Here is a 22,924-nt window from a genome sequence, read left to right on the forward strand (position 1 = left end):
TTTCTCAATCTCTCTAATCACTCCTGCCACTTTCCTTTATGTAGATTCGTTTCCTGGACACTTTTTACTACTTGTGAATTTCTCCTTGGGGATTAATAAAGTATCTATCTATCTATCTATCTATCTATCTATCTATCTATCTATCTATCTATCTATCTCAATTAAAGATTATCATTATGTTGTTAATTGAATATTAATTACATGTCATTGAACAAAGAAAAGCAACTGTTATAGGAGATGGAAATTCTGAAAACAGAAGTGCAACCCCTTCTGTTTAAGTCTCAAATAGGCAAATAATAGGTATTGTTACCTGAAAATTTTTAAGAATTTTTAGGTAAATGTAAATATGTAAGGACTCTTGAGGTCCCATTCTGGTAACTCAAGTTTCCTTCCACAGTCGAAACACATGCAGGTTAGGTCATGATGTTAAATTGGCCCTGATGAGTTTGTGTGTGTATGTATGTTCAGTCTGCAATGTTCTGGTGCCTTGTCCAGGGGTTGCTTCTGCCCGCACATATTACTTCCTAGGATAGGATCGAGATACCCCCTGCCCTGAATAAGTGGACTTAGAAGATGGAATGGATCAATAAATACAATAATCCGTCCTGCCCAAAGCAACTCTCCCTTGCATGTTACCTGTCCTTCAAACAAAGAATTAATAAAAATAATAATGATAATAATAATAATAATAATAAATTTTATTTATATAGCGCCTTTCCCATGCTCAAGGCACTTAAAATTATTGTGTGTAATTTCAATTACTGATTAGTTTTCCATATCAGAGTTATCTTGAGAGAAGTCCCTTCAACTTGTATATTTTGTATTCAGTATTTTCGTTGTTTACACATCTAATAACTGCTCCCGTTGGCAAAACAGATCCTCAGTAGTCAGTACAAATGATTGTACAAACAGTGGTGTTGCATTCGAAGGAAATCTCCATCTCAAATCACACATACCCCTATGAAAAAATAGCTAAGTAACAAAAGTGTCATATCTGTCTCTTTGTTGAAGGAAATAACAGAAAATGCTCCACCTTCCAAATCAGTTAACGAAGTCCCCGTACGAACACAAATGCAAGAATTATTACAAGAACAAGAAAATACGAACACATAACTCCAGTTTTTAAATCCTTACACTGGCTCCTGGTTAAGTTTAGGGCAGATTTCAAAATTCTCCTTTTAACATATAAAGCATATAAATGGCGAAGGTCTGGCTTACTTGTCTAAACTTATCATGACTTACAAACCAGAGTGCACATTAAGATCTCAAGATGCCGGTCTGCTTATGATTCCAATGATTAATAAAATAACAGTGGGAGATCGAGCTTTTAGTTACAGGGCCCTTAAACTGTGAAATGGTCTGCCTGCTACTATAAGAGATGCCCCTTTGGTCTAAGCTTTTATATCCCGGCTGAAGACTCACTACTTCCATTTAGCATATCCTGACTAGAGCTGCTGATTAACTGTACATACATCATCTCTGTTGTTAGTCATTAGCACTAAATGCTAAGTAGCATGATAAGTACAGTAGTATGATAATTATAATTTGATACTAACCCTCACCTATTCTGTTTCTCTTTTTGGTACTGAAATGTGGCATTTGGTGACACAGCCCACCTGCCAAGTTGTTTTGCCTGCCTAAGTTAAAATCATCCCTGATAAAGGATCACAGGAATTGTGGGGTAGAGGGATCCTTTCATCGGATTGGCTGGCCCAGCACTGTTTCAGCTGTGGAATGGCCAAATGGGGGTGGCAGCTTGATGGATGAGGTCTCCAGGACTCTAAACAAATCCAAATCATATTATGTGATATCATTTACTGTTAAATTCTGCTCTGTACTTCTAAAATTTTTATTTTTATACTGTATTGAGGATTTGTTCTGTTCTATGTATTATATTCTATTGCATTGACCCTCTTCTTTTTGACAGCCACTGCACGCCCAACCTACCTGGAAAGGGGTCTCTTTTTGAACTGCCTTTCCCAAGGTTTCTTCCATTTTTTTCCCTACAAGGGTTTTTTTTGGGAGTTTTTCTTCGTCTTCTTAGAGAGTCAAGGCCGGGAGGCTGTCAAGAGGCAGGGCCTGTTAAAGCCCATTGCAGCACTTCTTGTGTGAATGTGGGCTATACAAAAATATATTGTATTGTATTGTATTGTAAATGTTATGCTATGTACACATTTTCTAACTTGTTAAAATAAGAAAATGCTTACTTTTTCACAGTTACAATATGTAGGCAAAAAAACAAAGCAACATTTACTTTTATTTAAATATTCTTAACGGCACTTTCGTACTTTTACATAATTTTAGAGCTTTACAGGTTTTAATGTAAGTGAATATGGAAGCTTATTCCTGTCGTTGAAAAAAATGTTATTGCATTATTTTGCAAAATTAATGCATTTGTTCACAAAAGAATTGAATTATTTCACAAATACATTGCCTGCTGGGGTCCACATAACATTGTGCAGGTTAACGCTCTGGTTATCTAGTGACAGCTAAGTGACAAAAACTAAGCAGACGTTACAGGTTTCCATATAGGCATCCTGCATTTACTGAGGGGTAATTTAATTGACTCCGTTTTGGATTACTGGGAGCCAGTGATTATCGCAGGGTGTAAGGCAAACATAGTCGATAGTATCCTAATCCTTAGTAGGGCACAATCACACAGTCAATCAGAAAAGAGAGTGCTGCATTCAAACCACTAATAAAAACCTGTAAATAATGTTTCTGTTTAGTTTTAATGCAGTTATTTGCTATAGAAATGTTGAAGCTGCATGATCTGGTGGCACAATGACCATTGTTCCTACCTCAAACCTGCTCAGGTTGGGGCATCGTAAAAGGTGATGGATTTTATTTCACAGCACACAAATATTAATTGAGAAGAATTACTAACACATTACAATATTCAAAGATTTTGCCTGTTGCTGCCATTAACATTTTGTGCATGTATAAAGGGAGAGGTTAAGCATGAATGTAGTATGCAATCAAGTGACATGAATTGGAAAAATGTGCAAACCCCATTTAGATCATGGCATCATGAGTCAGGAATGCTACTTAAACTTTAATCCAATTAAAAATAAATGTTTGTCTATAACTTTTGTTCTTGTTTCACTTGATTGCACACTATGCACGTCTTTAACTATCCCTCATTGTCTGTCACAGGACATCCATAGCGTGTGTGTACACAATGATACTGACCACACCAGGCAAGATCTTTGTAAAATAAGGAAACACTTTTTGTGAAATATCACAATCATTACTGAATGATAATGCAATACTTTTGTGAAACAATGCAAAACAACATAATTCTTTTGAGAAATAATTCAGTAACTTTCTGTGGGACATACTTCATATTATAAATCCATATTTTATATGGAATATGTTGTAAATAGGTAGTGGTGAATTTGTGACTCTAAAAAATTATTTTTTATGGGTAATCTGAGCAACCCCAAGCCTAAATGTCAAACTCTGCCTATGTTCTGACTATAGAATTGGACTCTTTTACCATTATATCTATTAGAGATTTAAAAAATCTGTACAGTTGACAGTGTTTTAAGTTGGCTTAATTCTAATAAAGGCTCTATTCTTGTTTTTATTTATATTTTTATTTTCTTATTATTGGAATTTTAATTCTTTCTTTTACTTCTTGTAAACAACATGGAAGGAAACATTCTGTTTGTAAATGTGTTATAAAAATAAGTTTGTGATGACAGTTACAAGAAAACACAAAGCAGCCCTACAGCTACGCAGTGAGGATGCCCACCATTCCACAAACGTACTGCCCCAGGTAATCTGCTTGCAAACTGTTCAAGAGTGACTGCGACTGCTGTGAGGTTTAAAGCAGTTAACCAGGAGATATGCATTTGTTTTAGGTTTCAAATCAAAAACCAAAGCAAGTCTTTTCCAAAGACTGAAAATAAAATTGAAAACAAAAAGGAGCCCTTTGTAAGGGTTGTCTTTTGTTTTTCAAGTCAGAGGGCTTAACCTTAATAGTGGTTGCTCTCCAGATTTCTATTACTTTACCAGGCCAAGACAAAAACCAAGTTAACACAAAAGTAAAAAAACAAAATTTCACAATCAAGTCTATCTAATTACACTTGTTCACTGATAAAGGCTCCTGTGCTGTCCTGTAATTTATTAGCGAATCTTTGTAATTGAAGTCAGGGAGGTGGTCTCTAGCAACCGGGCAAGAACCCCTAGCAACTTATTATCTACCTGTAGCTACTTCTAAAATACACTTAAAACTTAAAATACAAATAAAAAAAATAAATAAAAAAAACTAAAATCTTTCAAGCAAAAACAAAATTCGTAGAATTTAGCTTTCAAAATATGGACATTTTGCAAACAAAAAAAAACAGGTTTCCAAATTCCTCACAAAATGTTGTTGTTATTGAGTTGTAGCCTCAGGATTGGCAGTTGGGAGAAGTAGACTATTTGTATTAATGAGTAGGAGTATGAAATGAAGTGGCCACTGAGTGTAAAGAAAGCATTGCCTAAAAACACGTGGCCAAGGGAGGCTGCTGATTGAGAACATCTCTCTCAGGCAGGGTCCTATACAAGAAAAAATGTTTGGCAGTCCAGTGTATATACAATTTTAGATAATATGTTCTTCAAATATAGGCATACATGTAATTCATCTAGGAATGACCTATATACAGTAGTCATGGGTGAAATATTTACTATATAAGTCCTTGTTCCCAGTGCTATCTTAGATTGTTCATATATCTACTCTATAGGTATGGTATATAAAATCCTAAGCCTAAAAGTGCAATGATTTTATGTAACTTTTTTTGTCACGCTTTAAATCGGGCTTATTTTAAAACCTACATATATATTTTTGGTATCATTCTTTTCAGAATTTATCAAACTTTAATATGATGTTGTTAGATTTTCAGATTCTTATTCCATTTTTAAATTCTAAAGTAAAATATCAAGAACTCATGTCCCGCAAGACAAGACTTTGTGCCAACAGATTTAACCATGCCCGGGGCCAGAGATAAAAGACAAAGAGTAGATAACAAAGACAGCTGCTGTACAGGCTTTTAAATGTCTGAAGCACCACGCGAGATGCGGATCACATGGCATAGCAGCAAGCCAGCAGCTGATCGAGCAAAAAGGAGGTAAAAAAAAAACTGTCTTTGTTTCCCATTGTATCACCGTTAAAGAGGGGGTTTCGGAGGAGCGACTATGTCTCCTTGGGGTGTGTTCAGCTCCCCATTTCACAACACAAGCAGCAGAGACGTGAAGTGGCTGGCGCGTAGCACGGGCAAGGGGGGTTGGGGAGCAAAGTGAGCAGGGGATAAGCCCCCTAGTATTTATCTAATATGAGATGCCAAACAGGCAAATATGCTGAGTTTCTGAATATATAAAGTAGACGTTACTGAAAATAAAACGTTAAAGTCTGAAGCAAAGTTGCTGACTTTTACAGCATAAAATCATAAAATAACTGCTTAAAAATGCAAATGAATTGTCAATATATTGGTCTTTTAAGGACAAAATAGCATGTATGCTACATATGTTGAAATGTGTGTATTTCAGAGAAAGAAGGAAATTCAACTTGTTTGAATGTAATTTTTTTTTTATACCCTACATGACAATGTGAAGAATGTGAAGAACTAAAGAATCATAAAAATACATTGACAACATAGTAGGGATACCTTGTTTAACAATTTCTCTGTGAACAAAGTTTCTTACTAACGAAGCTGGCATAATGTGAGTGTTCTGAAAGTCTTTGTGCAACCTCAATACAATGAATAGTCATTCTCTGTTATTCATATCTTGTGAACTATGGGACACAAACTGAGCATTTCGGTATTTCATCCAGTAGTTACTTCAGTATTTTATACATAAATAAATATCATTGGCTCAGCATGTCACAAACACATAAAGCAAGCATTTGGGAGGCAGTTCTCCTTTGCTAAAATCATCCGGCGTGAGTGCATGTCCATCTGCAAGTTTCCTTTGGGACCTTGGTTTGTTTCAACTCACATTTTTAGGAGAAGGTGAGTGCAAATGGTGTTGCCTCTGACCCCTAGTGAGGATGAAGATGAAATACATAAGCTGTGGATGAAGCAAATGAGAGCATGTTGAGCAGCACGGAAGGGGTTGTAGAATACTAAGCCAAATACAGCAGTGTTGGAGGGTGACTGAGGAAGCAGACAATACTCCACCCCGTTGGTACTTCTGATAATGAAATTTGTTATAACAAAATAAATTCCTACAATACATATATTTAATTAACAGAATATTATTGTACATAGTACATCATAGGAGCAGCAAACGGGTCATTACACAAAGAAATAGCAATAAAAAAAGGGTATAAATATGCAATACTATCAAATTTAAAATATTAATATACCAGAAAGAACAACTAACCACTAGAATTTTCAGTAACAATAACTCGGCAGCACAAACTAATAGGTAGTGCAGGATGAGTCTTTGTCACAATTCAGACAAATGCTAGCATGGCATTGAATGCTAATGAAACCACTTGCTGGATTTTAGGATGGCAAACAGTTTGTTGATGAGGTGTGTGGCACCTAAACAGATGTAGTGTGCTTTCTATAGGCACCTTTTGTCATAAATGTTATGGATAGATAACAATGAGCTATCCACTGCTGGACATTGTTGTATTTCACTAATCATTAAAGTAATTTGATGTTCATAAATAACCTAACATGTAAGTATTGCAGATATATTAATATAACAAGAGGGATTCTTTTCCTGTTATCTTGACAGTCATTTTTAAAAATAGGACTGCATGTGCTAATTTTCTGGCACGTCTGACTTCTAATATACACTGAAATAGATGATGACTTGCAAATAAATCATGGCAATGTGGTTTACTTCTTGTATAAAGTATGTTCCTATTTTAATTAACAGCCATGAGTCTTTACTTTTTTTCTTTAGCACAGCCCTAATCATTAAGAAAGCCATTTCTCCAGGCAGTGATATAAATCGCAGGCTTGACTTATGGTGGGTTCAAGACAGCAAGAGGAATCATTTTGCTTTTACTTCATGCTTTAAAAATCCATGTAGGGAGTGAGACTTCAAAAAGTTTCTTGAAGCCTTTTCATTGAACTCTTGCAGTCACAGAGAATGGGGATGGGAAGGTACTAACATAATACCTTTAATATAAGAAATAATGTGCAATTTCTCTTTTAACAAATATTTATTATAGGTTTTTAGAATAGCTTTTTCATAGTTTTTTATGTGCCTAAAATGGTTTGCTCTCAAAAATTTCAATAAAGAAAGATAGTGTTATAAGCATTTCAAGGCCAGTATTGACTACAGAGAGAATTTGTGCCTTTGCTGTGGAATATTTGAAATAATCTTATATATTAAGACTGTAACTGTATTTCTTCAATGTATCTTAAATTCAGCAGCTACTGGAAAAATTTTAGGATTGAGTAAGATGCATACACAAAAAACTACAGAGCCCCTGAGGGGACATTGTGTAATTTTTTTTCCAGGTATTTTTCTGGTGCGCATCACATAATATTAAGTGCGCAACAGATAGTATCAAGATCATACCAGACAGTATCAAGTGCGCACCAGATAGTATCAAGATCGCACCAGATAGCTTCAGCCGCACAGTAACTGAAAAGGGGCTCCATACTTATACATAATTTCTGATGCATATTAGTTCTGCTTTATAGTTGGCACTTAGGAAAAATGGAAAATGGAGACTTTATAGAAGTATACTTTCTGTAGCCGCCAAAGCATAAGGCGAAGTCAAGCACGGGTAAAACGCATTGCGAAAGAAATCTCTCAGTCCAAAAGTTTTTTTTTTTTTTAAATATTTACTGAAAGTTAAAAGCAAATAATCCACACAAGAATAAAAGAAAAATAGTTATGCACGTAGAATAAAAGGCAAAAAAAGGAAAATTGTATCTTCTCTAAACTTAGCGTTTCTTGAGAAAAATTAATTACTTCTGTTCTTAAAAGTTCCTTACTTCTTCTTTCTATATTTAAAAGATCTTAATTTCTTCTTCTGTACACTATAAGTGTACGGTTCAATACTTAAATATGCGCAATTTACTTTACACACTCAAAAAGCCCGTAGGCGCTGGCACAAGCACATTACCCAGGCAAGGTCACGTGCGAAAGCATGAGCACGGTTTAAAAACCGCATGCCTCTACACCTTACACATGGCAAGGCTGTCACTAACTGAAGAATAACGTTTACTCAAAGCTGTTAGAAATGGCAAGAATATACCAATACAGTGGAACCTCGGTTCACGACCATAATTCGTTCCAAATCTCTGGTTGTATCCCGATTTGGTCGTGACCTGAAGTAATTTCCCCCATAGGATTGTATGTAAATACAATTAATCCATTCCAGACCATACAAACTGTATTTAAATATATTTTCTTTAAAGATTTTTAAGCACAAAAGTAGTTAATTATACCACAGAATACATAGTGTAATAGTAAACTAATGTAAAAACATTGAATAACACCGAGACAAACACCCAGGCTCCGTGCTCAGCTCCACTGTACAATTCTATTTATGGGGGATTATAGGAACCTCCCATAGTTTTTGCATTGTCTTCAAGTAAGATATTTATGAATCTTATAGAACTAGTAAAATGGCTCTTACACTTTCAGTTTGGTCTTAAACATAAAGTCATAGCGCTTTTTCTAGCAGTTTGTCACTGAAAGGCATTTAAAAAGTATATTGAAGTCTAGAGGTCTATTTAATTTTACAACATTGGGGAAATTATTTTGTTTATACAGCAACAGTAACAAAGCTCAGGTCAGCTTCATGGCTACTGATGAATGCACATACAATGTCAAAAAAATGGTTTGCTTGTGAAGAAGGAATATGTTCGTCTGATAATCCCCAGAAAAAAAAAGTTACATAACGTCCCCTCAGAAGCGCTGTAAAAAAACAAATCCCACAGTACAATTAAAAATAGTTCACGTAAAAATGAACAGAGAAAATGATAATACATATAAATATAACTTTTTGTCTATAATGTTTCAATTTCAGACTTACATATCTTAGGTACATTTATGTTAGTACATACATTTCCATGTATGTTAAGTTACATGTTACTATATTTTGTGCGAAAACTGTATGCAAATATCAACAAATACAAAAAGATAATTTGGGTAATTTTCTTTTTTCTACAATATCACCAAATTTCAATCAAATTAGTTTTTTGTGCTTTTGGGTGATTTAGTTGTTTTTATTTACTAATAAATATTGATATATTTTAAATTTTCTTTCTTAGTGGATATTTAGTGCCCTAGATGTATTCTTGCCAAATGTCTGCTTTTTAGCCAAATTGGGAAAGGTATTTGTTTTAATGAATGAGCCAGTGAGTAGTGAGTATGTGAGTCAGTTAAATTTGCACTCTCTCTCTCTTTATAGATAGATAGATAGATAGATAGATAGATAGATAGATAGATAGATAGATAGATAGATAGATAGATAGATAGATAGATAGATAGATAGATAGATAGATGTAGTGCTGAGTTACAAGGAATTTTGCTGCAACAAGGAGTCACAAATGGATGACAAACATGTAGTATAAAAGTCTACTACTTGGCATTAACACTAACCTGAACAAATAGGACGGTAATGAGATTTATTCGCCCCTGACTGTAACATAGTCAATAAGGTCATCTGCCAACTGAACTAACGCCTAAATGACCCGAGTGTTAAGTAAAACTTAAAAGGCAACAGGCTTTAACACTAAAGGTCCTAATAGTTTTAAAAAGAAACTTTTAAGAGTTTGATAAGACACATTTTATTATTTAGTTATTTTTTGTTTTTAATTTTTCAATATTTCATTGATGTTAATATGTTGCCATTTTGTGCGTTTGTATTTTAATTCATCAGTTGAGTATTAGGCACTATTTATGCGTGGGTCTTTTGACTTATTTTGACAGAGCATTTTTTGATTACTGTCTTGTTTTCACAATGTGTTTGGAATGCATCATGTGACTTGTTGTGTCATTGACATTATGGACTTTACTTATAAAATGACAAATTTATGGTGCATCATTCCTCAGTGGATGCTTTACATTTCATTTCCCATTAGGGGTAGGCCTACTCAGTTTATTATTTCAAGTAAGCCCTAGTATTAAGTTTGTTATTTTTGGTTTCTGACTTTTTTTTAAGTTTGACTCCTGATTTACATTTTTCCCTTTGAATTCATTTTTACTTGTTTAATTTTCATCTCCCATTTTTGACCCTTTGCTGCTTTCTTCTACAACTTTGTCTAAAGAAGCATTTCCTGGTCTTGTGATTCTCACAACAATCTTAAGTCACATGGTGTGTTTTATAACTGGCACAGCCATTTTGCATTTTTCAGTTTCATAGGCACTTCTAATTTTTGTGTTTAGTAACTATGTTGCTGTGTGGTTGTTAGGCTCGTCAATCATGTGTGACATCATTTTCAAATGCTGAGAGTTTTGTCCCTACTTTTATCACATCCCACATCGACTATTGTAACCCCTTACTGGCAGGTGCCCCTTCAAATCTTATATCATATCTCCAGTTAATTCAAAACTCTGCTGCATGAGTCCTTACACGAAACAGCAAGAGCGAGCACATAACAGCCATCCTGCTTTGACTTCACTGGCTCTCTGTGTCTTACAGAATTGAGTATAAAATTCTATTATTAACCTACAAAGCTTTAAATGGCCTCAAACCGGACTGTATCACTGACCTTCTCCATCGCTCTGCTCCTGTTTGCCTATTAAGGTCATCTGATTCTGGTAATCTTGTTGTGCCTCACACTAACCTGCACTCTATGGATGACAGGGCCTTCAGCTGTATAGCACCCAGATTTTGGAATGGCCTCCCTAAATTAATGCGATCAGCTGACTTAATTAATTTAGAACAAAAAAAACCAAATGAAAATTCATCTGTTCAGGCCTCTTTCAGTCTTCCTCTCTGTAAAGTTGCTCAGGATAATTTGTGTGTGTGTGTGTGTGTTTGACCACAAATGATGTTATCTTTCTTTTCGTTTTGAATTTCACTCATCCATCCATTATCCAAACTGCTATATCCTAACTACATGGTCACGTGGGTCTGCTGGAGCCAATCTCAGCCAACACAGGGTGCAAGGCAGGAAACAAACCCCGGGAAGGGCGCCGGCCCACCATATCAGTTTCGCATTTGGTATTACTTATTCTTTCTTTTATTCTGTTTAATACTTTTGTATATTCTGTGTCTATTTGTTTATTGTTCTACGCAGAAGCTATTTGTATCATTATGTTTTAGGCGCTATATAAATAAAATTATTATTATCATGGCCATCATAATATATAAGGTAGATACTCATTTATTGTAGGATGGTAAGAGACTATTACTCAGGCAAATAATAAACATCTATTTAGGAAGATCTTTTGTTGGTTTCTACTGACATTTTGGTTAGTACATAGGTTTGATTAGCAATCTCAAAAGGAAATTCTGTAACCGCCCCTTGGTTTGATATACAGTACTCTTTTCTTTTCTCTGCTAATGAAAGCTATTTGCTTGTCTCTTACTTTAAATTCAGTCCTGACCAGCTGAACTGTTGATTAATCCAATATGAATATAACATGAACTAAAGGGAGAGACATAGATATAAGAATTGCATTGGAATCTTTCAGTAATGAAATGGCAACATTATGGACTTTACTTAGAAAATGACAAATTTATGGTGTATTACGCCTCGGTGAATACTCTACATTTCATTAGGGTGCATTACTGCCTCACAGCTCCAGGGTCATCAGTTTTAATTCCAAAATGGGTATCATCTTTGTCCAATTTTTGTCTAATTTGAACATATTTCATTTGTTTCCCTTCCAAGTTCTTAAAATATGTAAAACTGTCTTCCGCACCAGTAATTTAGAATTTAGTTTTTTATTAAGATATGTGCTTGTTTTAATATATTCAAACATGTCACCTGTGTACCTTAAACACTCCATGCACTTTCTTCTACATGTTTTGTCAGTGTCCCCCAGTTGCTTCTCTTTGGTCCTATGTGGATTAAAAATTAAAGGAAAAATGTTCTTATGTGTCGCAGTTAGGAGAGCCAGGTTCGCTTCCCGGGTCTTCCCTGCGTGGAGTTTGCATGTTGTCTGCGTGGGTTTCCTCCCACAGTCCAAAGACATGGTGGATTGGTGATTCTAAATTGGCGTTTGTGTGTCCTGAGGTGGATTGGTACCCTGTCAAGGATTGGCTCCAGCAGACCCCTGTGTTCAGATACAGCGGGTTGGAAAATGGATGGATGTTCTGTTGTGTATCAATTTAATATATTGTCACAAGAACGAGACATGGACAGATAAAGAGTTGGGGCAGCCACCCGTATATTGTGGTATCCTGGCTGCAAAGTCGTTTTTCTTGTAAAAATACAGAGCACTGAAGTGCATACAACCGAGTCCAAAACAAGACTGAGGAAACAAAGGAAAGGGGGCAGGTTTTAAAGGGGGAGACAGGAAGTGAGGTCGTATGGATCTGGCACGTGGTCTTCCACCATTGGCTCGTAGCCGGAGGTGACATCAGAGGGACTGGAGCTGGTGTGGCCGAGTTCCATTGGCTCAGTCCCGGAAGTGATGTCAGGAGATCCAGGTGAAATCCCCCGGGGATGGTCTACAGGCAAAGGAGAAAAAGAGTCAGTGCACTCTGCCACACCCGGCATGCCTCGAACTGCCTTCACTCAAGCCCTTTAGCTGCCTCCCATGCGCGTGTGTGACAAGGCCCCCTTAGCCCAGACCCGGCGGGTCGGCGACCTAACCGAGAGGTCGTGAACCGAGAAAGGGCATCAGCGTTGGCGTGGAGCGCCCGGCGATGAACGGCGAAAACTTATGCGGCTGCAGGTCAAGAAACCACCGGGTGACCAGCGGATTCGACTCCTTGTGGAGGGCCATCCACTGTAGGGGTGCATGGTCCGTGACAAGGGTGAATTCCCGGCCCAACAGGTAGTACCTCAGCTGAGTAATCGCCCATTTAATCGCCAGAGCCTCCCTCTCCACCGCAGCATACCTGGTCTCCCGGTCCAACAGTTTCCGGCTCAGGAACATGATGGGGTGCTCCACACCATCGACGCTTTGGCTCAGCACGGCGCCCAGGCCTGTGTCGGCGTCCGTCTGGAGGATGAAAGGCAAAGAAAAGTTAGGTGCCATCAAAACAGGTGTGGACGTAAGGGCCTGCTTTAAGTCACCAAATGCAGCGCCTGTTTTTTCAGTCCATGCCACAATGTTCGGGGCCCTCTTCTTTGTTAAATCAGTCAAGGCGCCGCTCTCTCCGAAAACCGGGGTACAAACCGGCGGTAGTACCCGGCTAACCCGAGAAAGGCTTGGACCTGCCGCTTGGTTGGGACGGGGCCATTTCAGAATGGCATCAATTTTGGAGCACTGTGGCCTTACGGTACCCCGACCCACCAGGTAGCCTAAATATTTGGCCTCGCTTAATCCGAAGAAGCATTTCCTGGGATTAATCCGGAGCCCGGCCTCACCAAGTGTCCGTAATACCGCTTGGACATGCTGTAGGTGTTCCTTCCATGTGCTGGAATAGATGACCACGTCATCCAGGTAGGCAGCACTGTATGAGTTATGAGGCCGAAGCACTTTGTCCACCAGGCGCTGAAAGGTTGCTGGAGCCCGTGTAACCCAAATGGAAGGACCGATACTGCCAGTGTCCGCTAGGGGTACTAAGCGGTTTTACCTTGCGAGTCCGTTAAAGGAACCTGCCAGTACCCTTTCGTCATGTCAAGTGTGGTCAGGTATTGAGCCTGTCCAAGCCTCTCGAGGAGGTCGTCCCCGCGTGGCATTGGATAAGCATCAAATTGGGAGACTTGATTAAGCCGACGGAAGTCATTGCAGAACCTCCAACTTCCGTCAGGCTTACCGACGAGCACAATGGGGCTGGACCAGGGACTATAACTTTCCTCAATCACACCTAGCTCCAGCATGCGCTTGATCTCAAGCTCCACTTCAGCCTTTTTGCCTCGGGAAGGCGATCACGGCGTTCTCGGACAACACCCCGGGCTCTGTCACGATGTTGTGCTCAATCAGAGAGGTCCTTCCGGGGTTCTCACTGACTACCTCCCGAACGGTCCGGATAACTGTTTCCAGCTCCTGCGCTGTCTGGGACTTAAGTCCGTGCGAAGTTAAGGTCGTGTGTGTGGCGAAGAGTGGCGGGGCTGGCGGAGGAGGATCGGGGTCCCTGTCCTTCCACGGTTTCAGCAGGTTCACATGATAAACCGCTCCTTTGGCCGGCGATTGGGTTGACTCACCAAATAGTCGACCAGTCCCTTCCTCTCCTTAACCGTAGGGGCCCTGCCAGTGGGCAAGCAATTTAGAGTGGGAGGTAGGCACTAGGACCATGACCCGATCTCCGGGCGGAACTCCCGAAGAGGCGTGCGCGGTTGTAGTACCGGGCCTGTGCTGCTTGAGCCTCCTCCATGTGACTTTTAAGGACAGGCCGAATCTTTCCAAATCTATCGCGTAACTGCGATATACTCCAGTATGTTTGTGGAGGGAAGAGCCTCTTCTTCCCAGCCTTCTTTCAAAATATCTAATATGCCCGAGGTTGTCGCCCGTACAGTAGTTCAAAGGGGAGAACCCGTGGAGGCTTGTGGGACTTCCGATAGGCAAAAGGACGAGGGGAGGAGCTGATCCCAGTTCCTTCCATCCTCGCTGACCACCTTACGCAGCATTTGCTTGAGAGTTTGATTAAACCTCTCTACTAATCCGTCGGTTTGAGGATGATACACGAGGTCTTTAAATGCTTTATTTTCAGTAATCTGGCAGTCTCCTTGAGCGTTTCCGAGGTGAAGGGGTCCCCTGGTCTGTCAAGACTTCTTTGGGGATCCCCAGCGCGAATACCCTAGTAATTCCGTGCGATGGCTTTAGAGGTAGCTGGCGCAGCGGAACAGCTTGGGGTATCGTGTAGCGTAATCCACGAGGACTAAAATGTACTTGTGTCCTCGGGCTGAGGGCTCCAGGGGTCCCACCAGGTCGACCCGATTCTGTGGAAGGAGCGTCAATCAGTGGAATAGGAACGAGAGGAGCACGGTCCCTCCTAGGAATTTATGCAGTTGACACTCCGGGCAGGAAGCGCCAAAGCGGCGAACCTCCTCATTAATTCCTGGCCAGTAGAAGCGGGCTTGATCCGCTCCAGAGTTTTGGTGCCCAGGTGGCCACCTAGGAGGTGGGCGTGTGCTAGCTCGCAGACCTGCCGCGGAAGGTGCGCGGCACCAGCAGCAGCCTCGTCTCCTGCCCGTCATGCATTGCTACGGTAAAGGAGGTCATTATCTAGCACAAAGTAGGGGCCCTGTGGCATCGACTGATTAGTCGCTGGCCATTGACAAGGACCACTGCATTTTTACAAACTTCAGGGAGTCATCATTCCATTGCTCCCTTCTAAAAGAAGCGGCGTTTCTTTAAATTGGAACCGCAACACGGAGAGAGGGTCAGCGTCGACCTCAATGGGCGTGGTTTCTCCCGCTCCGCGCGTCGTTGGTGGATGGCGTGTTAGCCAGCGGCGGCCGGGAGTTGCCCGTCAGTCAGGCGACGCCGTCTCTCTCTGCCGGCTGATTACGGCGTGGAGGCAGCAGGAGGCGGGTTATCTCCGTCCATAGCGAGGCCCAAATTAACCCGGGAGTGGTATGTGTCTCACGCTTTTGATTTTAGACCAGTCCGCCCTAGTATCACGGGTGTGGAGGATCAGGTAGGACGCTACGGTGAGTTCTGAACTGACCCTCCGTAACTGATGACACAGCGGCGGACCTGTACCAGCGGATGTCTCCGTGGACACAGGTTATACCGGTCTTAAATTTTAGCCACTGTTGCGGTTGCACAAAGCGGCGGGCAACAATGGAAATGTTGCTGCGGTCGAACAAACCTGTGGTCTTGTGTCCGTTGGCGATCCTGCGCCAGTATGTGGGACCGCCAGCGGATTAGCGAAACACACCAACCCCTCCTCGCCCTCCACCTGCATTCCTCCTTGCCCCAAGCGGTTTTGCGCGCCAGCGGCCCGCGGGCGCCATCTGAGCTCCGGATTGTACAGGGAGGGGCTAGGTCTTGGAGCATACCCGGCTGGGTTTGACATGAGGGCGGTTCTGCTCCCCCAGAGTGTGAGGCCGCCCTCTGCGTCTCCATAAGCTCTATGAGCTCAGACATGTTCTTAAACTGCTCGCCCCAAACCGGCTGGGTGAAGCCACGGGGAAGCGCTTCCAGGAGCAGATAGCAAGCTACCTGCTCTATTATTTGGTAGGGCGTGTTTTCAAATGGCGTAGCCAATGCCCTACCATTGCCCATAAGGACCAGGCTTGTTGTTGGTGGCGCTCAGGGTCCAACCTCCATTTTTATTTTATTCACCTGCCAGTCTGGGGCACCCCTAGGTGGTAAATGGGGCTTTGGTTTCGCAGGGAGGCAGGCACTCTCCCCCAGGAGAGCATACTGAGTCCCTTTTGCCTCCCCCCTCCAGGGCAGCCCAATTCTGTGAGCCCCACCCGCACACTCCCTGGCCTCTCCAGATGGCCTAGTTATGAGTGCTGGGGCGGAGCCACACAGGTCACGCCGGACCGGGGCACCCTCCCGCCTGAAGACTCGGCCCGATGCGCTCCCACCTGGGTATATTGCAGGTCCTGTCCCCTTCTCCTCTGGGACTTCTCCATCCTGCCGACTACGCCACTGTCACAAGAGCGAGACATGGACAGATAAAGAGTTGGGGCAGCCACCCGTATATTGTGGTATCCTGGCTGCAAAGTCGTTTTTCTTGTAAAATACAGAGCACTGAAGTGCATGCAACCGAGTCCAAAACAAGACTGAGAAACAAAGGAAAGGGGCAGGTTTTAAAGGGGAGACAGGAAGTGAGGTCGTATGGATCTGGCGTGGTCTTCCACCATTGGCTCGTAGCGGAGGTGACATCAGAGGGACTGGAGCTGGTGTGGCCGAGTTCCATTGGCTCAGTCCGGAAGTGATGTCAGGAGATCCAGGTGAAATCCCGGGGATGGTCTACAGGCAAGGAGAAAAGAGTCAGTGCACTCTGCCACACCCGGCATGCCTCGAACTGCCTTCACTCAAGCCCTTTAGCTGCCTCCCATGCGCGTGTGTGACAATATGTGCATTTGGTTTAACTTTGCTTCACCCATTATATTGTGATTTATATAGTAAAACAGGCTTTTAAAAATACGCCTCTTCACTAAATATTTTCAGACTGCTCAGGATTTTTTAGTCCTCACTTGTCCTCCTCGGTCTGCAGCTACTTTGACCTGACCTATGATTTTTAAGAATTCTAGTTGTCATGAAGGCATAGGGCTAACTGTAGTAGTGTACCAGTGTGATGCAAATGGCAAAAGCTGCCTTAATATGTCCTTGTTTTTCATGGCACGGAGAGTGCCAACATGTTGCAGGTTGATCAGATATGCAAGTAAGAATTTCACTACACTCAGTGAGTGACAATACTATTTCTGCTTCAACTATTCATTTTTGTTTTACTTTATAATTGTGTCTATTATTTGTTTAATCACTCTTGAATGCATTTAAGTATTATTGTTTTGTCCTTCAGCACAAATTGTATGTAGGCGGAGTGGTGGGTGGTGGTTTTGAAACTAGGGATTTGCCTCCGACTGATTCAAAACTCCGTAAAATACCAGAAGTGACCATTGGGCCCCTGAGCAAGGTCCTTAACCTGCAATTGCTCCTCCATCCCGGGTATGATGTTAATCTGCATCCAGTCCTACAAGAAGGTCCTCCAACTTACAGGGAAAAACATGGGGGTTGGTGGCAGGACTGGCACTCCAGCCCCCATAAAAACTCTCACACTCTTAAGTGTGGTGCTGAGGTGTTACCTATTGCATGGCTGCACTCAGATCTCAGCGCATGCTCCCAACCTCCTCTTCGGCACAACAGTCAGAACTGCTACTGCTCAGTTCCAGAGCCCTGGCTTTGCATTATTCAGCTGGTCATTGTTTGTGTGGAGTTTGCATATTTTCACTTGTATCTATGGATTTTTTTCCCATGTTGTCTGTTTTTCAGCCCACATCTTGAAAGAAATGCTGCCCAGGTTAATTGCCTAAATGTGATATTATATATATAAGAACTCTACTTTTCTACCAATTATATATCTGTTATGTAAGCTCACATTGATTTGTTTTTTACTACTTATTCATTATTATTCTATATAATTTAATTAGCTCTTCTTTTCTTGTAATTATTTCTTTGTCATCTTGTAAAGCACATTGGGATGCATCCTGTGGATGAAAATGTGCTATAGAAGTGAATGTTGTTGTTGTAAATTGCTCTGATGTGTGGCCCAGTGGCTCCACTGGTGGATTGTCATCCTGTCCAGTGTTGTTTCTGGCCTTATGACCATGAATTGGATTAGGTGGTTTTCAGAATTTATGTTATTTGTTGTTTCTTGCTGTTTGGATACAGGTGTCTGCAAAATAATAATGATGAATCCCTCAGAGATCATTTTATTAACATATTTAATACTGTTAAGGGCATTATTATTAGAAAATTCCTGCAGTAACTAAGAATAAGGTAAAATAGGAGAAGAGGACTGTAAGTGATACTTGAGTTTTCGTCCTTCATAATTTTCTGATTTCAGATGCAAATTGTTTTGTCTTGGTAGAGTAATATATATTGCTCTATTTTCCCCTATTGTATTATTAATATGTAGCCTTAGAATGTCTAATCTCACAGACTTACCACTGTTTATAAGGTATTATTGTATATAACTTATCCCCACCTTCCCTTCTATATCTATAACCTCAGGCAATTAGATGTAGTAAAAAGACAAGCAGGAATTAAGTTACACATAAAATAATGTATTATTGATAATATTCATAAATAATAACAAAATGCAAAGTACATTTGAATATTGGCATCCATACAACCTGATTACATGGTGATGTGTAGTTTCAGGTGGCACACAGACTTGTCGTTACTTAAAATGTCTCTAGTTAAGGCATCGTTGGTGCTCAGCTTTCATGTCTGTTCAATATGGCTGAAATTGTGCTCTTCATTGTGTTGTCTTCAGTTCATGGTATAATGGTCTTCTTCATCAGATCAGTAAGAGATAGCTTCTTTCAGATGTTAGTAAGAGAGATGCTTCTTCAGATGTTAGTTAGTAAGAGTGAGATTGTGAGGTTAAGCACGTACATTTATAGATGTTCTGTCCAACCCCTACAGCCGATAGGACATCATGGTACTTAAAGGCCTCTGAGACAAGCCAACTCCAAACAGCCATACCTCAGACCAATGGGGGAGATAGAACATCTTAACACCTGCCCCCAAACCATAAGTTAAAGTATACCTTAGCCTACTTGCGGAGGTAGAAAGACTTTAGCAAAGGAACACTTGCCAAACTGGTTTACGACACATCCTCTAAATCTTGTCGTAAAATTACAAAGAGACTCAGTCATAAAAGGGGGTTGGGGGTTGATAAACACTAAATTACAAATAAAAGTGTACAAAATATTTATCAAGTTATATGTAAAATCTCACATCACAACACAAATGAATATCCCTGGCCCTGCCAGCTGGCTCCTCTCCCATCTTTGTCTCCTTTCACTACCACCACTGGTCCCTTTTAAAGATTTTCTGAACTTGTCTATTATGTTCAACATGAAACAGACCATTTTATGTTTTGTGTAAAAGGCAATGATGGTATCACATAGCTGGAGTTTGACATTTAGGCTATTCAAACTATTTTAAAAATTGAGTTGTTTCAAACCTAGTTTTGTTAAACTAGACTTGCTAATATGGAATGTTATTTGACTTTAATAAAATCAATAAAATTAAAAAAAAATACAATTATTTTGAGTCACCATACTGATACATAATTATATTAAATCACAAGCCACATATAAATTGTTTGTAATATAAAGTTACAATATAACCTAAATCTCACTTAAAAATAACAATTCTGAAAAGCACACAAGTTCTGCTAATGATATTGAAATGACAGATTTTTGTCTAGTTATTGTACTGGTGTCAAAATAAATGGTTCTGGTATTGAGTTAACTGTTTCGAAAGACATGCAGCTTAGGTGTGTTACGGATGCCAAATTGGTCCTTAATGTATTTGTGTCCGTGTACGTGATTGTGTGAGTGTTTGTGTGTGTGTGTATGTTTATGTACAGCCTGCAGCTGATGCCCTATCCAAATTGTCCCTGCCTTGCACCTGAAGATCTTCCCTGAGTTACTGCTCTGGAAAAGTGCATTAGGAAAATGAATGGATTACTGGACAATTGAAGCACTTATCTTTTTTATTTTTTAATTAAAGAGATGTTTTTGTTTACTAAATATTTTGTCGTGGTGGTTTATTCAGACCACCACAATGCTGTTTGTACAGGCAGCACATTCAACAATAAGACATGTGGACACAGATATCTGCGCGCAAGTTTGCTGTCATATAAATTCCTGCTTGAGGGCTTGTTTACTGACGGGAGCAGCTATGTGACATATAAAGGAGAAAAATATCAAATGCAAAATATACACATTAAATTGACCTTTCTCAAGCAAGATTTGAAACAGTAAAGCAATCCATAATTTATGTAGTACAGAATGTTTCTTTGTATGTTTTAAAGACAGGCAACGTTCAAGCAAGAATTGCTTAGGTAGGATGGATTTAATTATCATAATCAATGATTATCAACATGTAGCGGTCAGGGGCCGCTAAGGTTCACACCGTCAATGTGATGGCGATTTATTTATTTTAGTGGAGGAGATCCCAGGGACACCCCCAGCCTTGGATCGACCCACACAAACTCACAACAGAGACCAAATAAAGCACACTCGGAACATTCAACAATTAAGAATATAATAAAATTAAATTAACTCAATGAAAACAATAATACCACTCCTGACCCCTTCGGCAATATTACATTTAACATATAAACACAAAACACCACACAGCAAAGTCCATGGAAAAAACAAACTGGATGAAATGAGAGGTGACGAGATTAAGTCCAAAGATCTGTATGTTGAAAGGGAAGGGAAAACACAGTCCTACCGGTAGTTGCTGAAAGGATGAAGATGGATGGATAGTTCATGAGCGCTCCTTTTCTTGCGGGGAAGCCAATGAATCCAAACACTGTCCTCAGTACACAGGTAGACAGACGATCCAGACCCCAACAACGAATACAATCCAGGACACAATGATTAAATACGGCTGAATTAACAGCAGGCAGTCTGACAGATAAATGCAACACACAACATACAACAACAAAAAAAAACTTTCCTTTTGACCACCTGCCCTCCTTTTGACCTTATTTGACCACCTTTGACTCCAACAGCCCCTGCATGGACTGCTGGGAGATGCAGTTCTTATTGATAGTAGTGCTGCTACAAACATGTTTACATTAGTTGTGGCAAAAAAAATAAATAAATAAAAATTTTACTTTTTGAGAAAAACCAACCCTTTATTGAAGGTTTGTTTTAGTAACCTAGTGCATCCTTTGCCCCAAGGGGCAATATGCGGTATACAGTAATCCCTCCTTGATCGCGGGGGTTGCGTTCCAGAACCCCCTGCGATAGATGAAAATCCGCGAAGTAGAAATCATATGTTTGTATAGTTATTTTTATATATTTTAAGCCCTTATAAACTCTCCCACACTGTTAACATTATTACAGCCCTCTAGACATGAAATAACACCCTTTAGTCAAAAGTTTAAACTGTGCTCCATGACAAGACAGAGATGACAGTTCTTTCTCACAATTAAAAGAATGCAAATATATCTTCTCTTCAAAGGAGTGTCTGCATCAGGAGCAGAGAATTTAAGAGAGAGAGGGAGCGCTCGCAAAGAAAAGCAAACAATCAAAAAATCAATACGTGTGCTTTTAAGTTTGCCAAAGCACCGCAATAAAGCGGCATTTTTTAGAGGAGCGTCAGTATCTTCTAAGCAAACAGCCTCTGTGCAAACAGCCCTTCTGCTCACATCTCCTCCGTCAGGCGCAGAGAATGTCAGAGAGAGAGAGAGAGCACGAGATTAAAGCAAACAATCAAAAAATCAATAAGTGTGCTTTTGTGCTTTTAAGTATGCGGAAGCACCGCGATAAAGCGGCATTTCTTAGAGGAGCGTCCGTATCCACTAGGCAAACAGCTTCTGTGCAAACAGCACCTCTGCTCACACCCCATCCGTCAGGCGCAGAGAATGTCAGAGAGGGTGAGATAGAGGCAGAGACAAGCAAACAATCAAGCACCGTGTGGGAAGCAGATCTTATAGCATTGAGGAGTTTTAGTTAATATGTAATACATGCTCTGATTGGGTAGCTTCTAAGCCATCCGCCAATAGCGTCCATTGTATGAAATCAACTGGTCAAACAAACTGAGGAAGCATGTACCATAAATTAAAAGACCCATTGTCCGCAGAAATCCGCGAACCAGCGAAAAATCCGTGATATATATTTAGATATGCTTACATTTAAAATCAGCGATAGAGTGAAGCCGCGAAAGTCAATCAATAAGTGTGCTTTTGTGCTTTTAAGTATGCGGAAGCACCGCGATAAAGCGGCATTTCTTAGAGGAGCGTCCGTATCCACTAGGCAAACAGCTTCTGTGCAAACAGCACCTCTGCTCACACCCCATCCGTCAGGAGCAGAGAATGTCAGAGAGGGTGAGATAGAGGCAGAGACAAGCAAACAATCAAGCACCGCGCGGGAAGCATATCTTATAGCATTGAGGAGTTTTATTTAATATGTAATACATGCTCTGATTGGGTAGCTTCTAAGCCATCCGCCAATAGCATCCCTTGTATGAAATCAACTGGGCAAACAAACTGAGGAAGCATGTACCATAAATTAAAAGACCCATTGTCCGCAGAAATCCGTGAACCAGCGAAAAATCCGTGATATATATTTAGATATGCTTACATTTAAAATCAGCGATAGAGTGAAGCCACGAAAGTCGAAGCGCGATATAGCGAGGGATTACTGTAGTGTCTTTGTATTCTATGCTAGGCTTTTTCTTTGAGATT

Source organism: Polypterus senegalus, chromosome 14, assembly GCF_016835505.1.
Source record: "Polypterus senegalus isolate Bchr_013 chromosome 14, ASM1683550v1, whole genome shotgun sequence".
Taxonomy (NCBI): Eukaryota; Metazoa; Chordata; class Cladistia; order Polypteriformes; family Polypteridae; genus Polypterus; species Polypterus senegalus.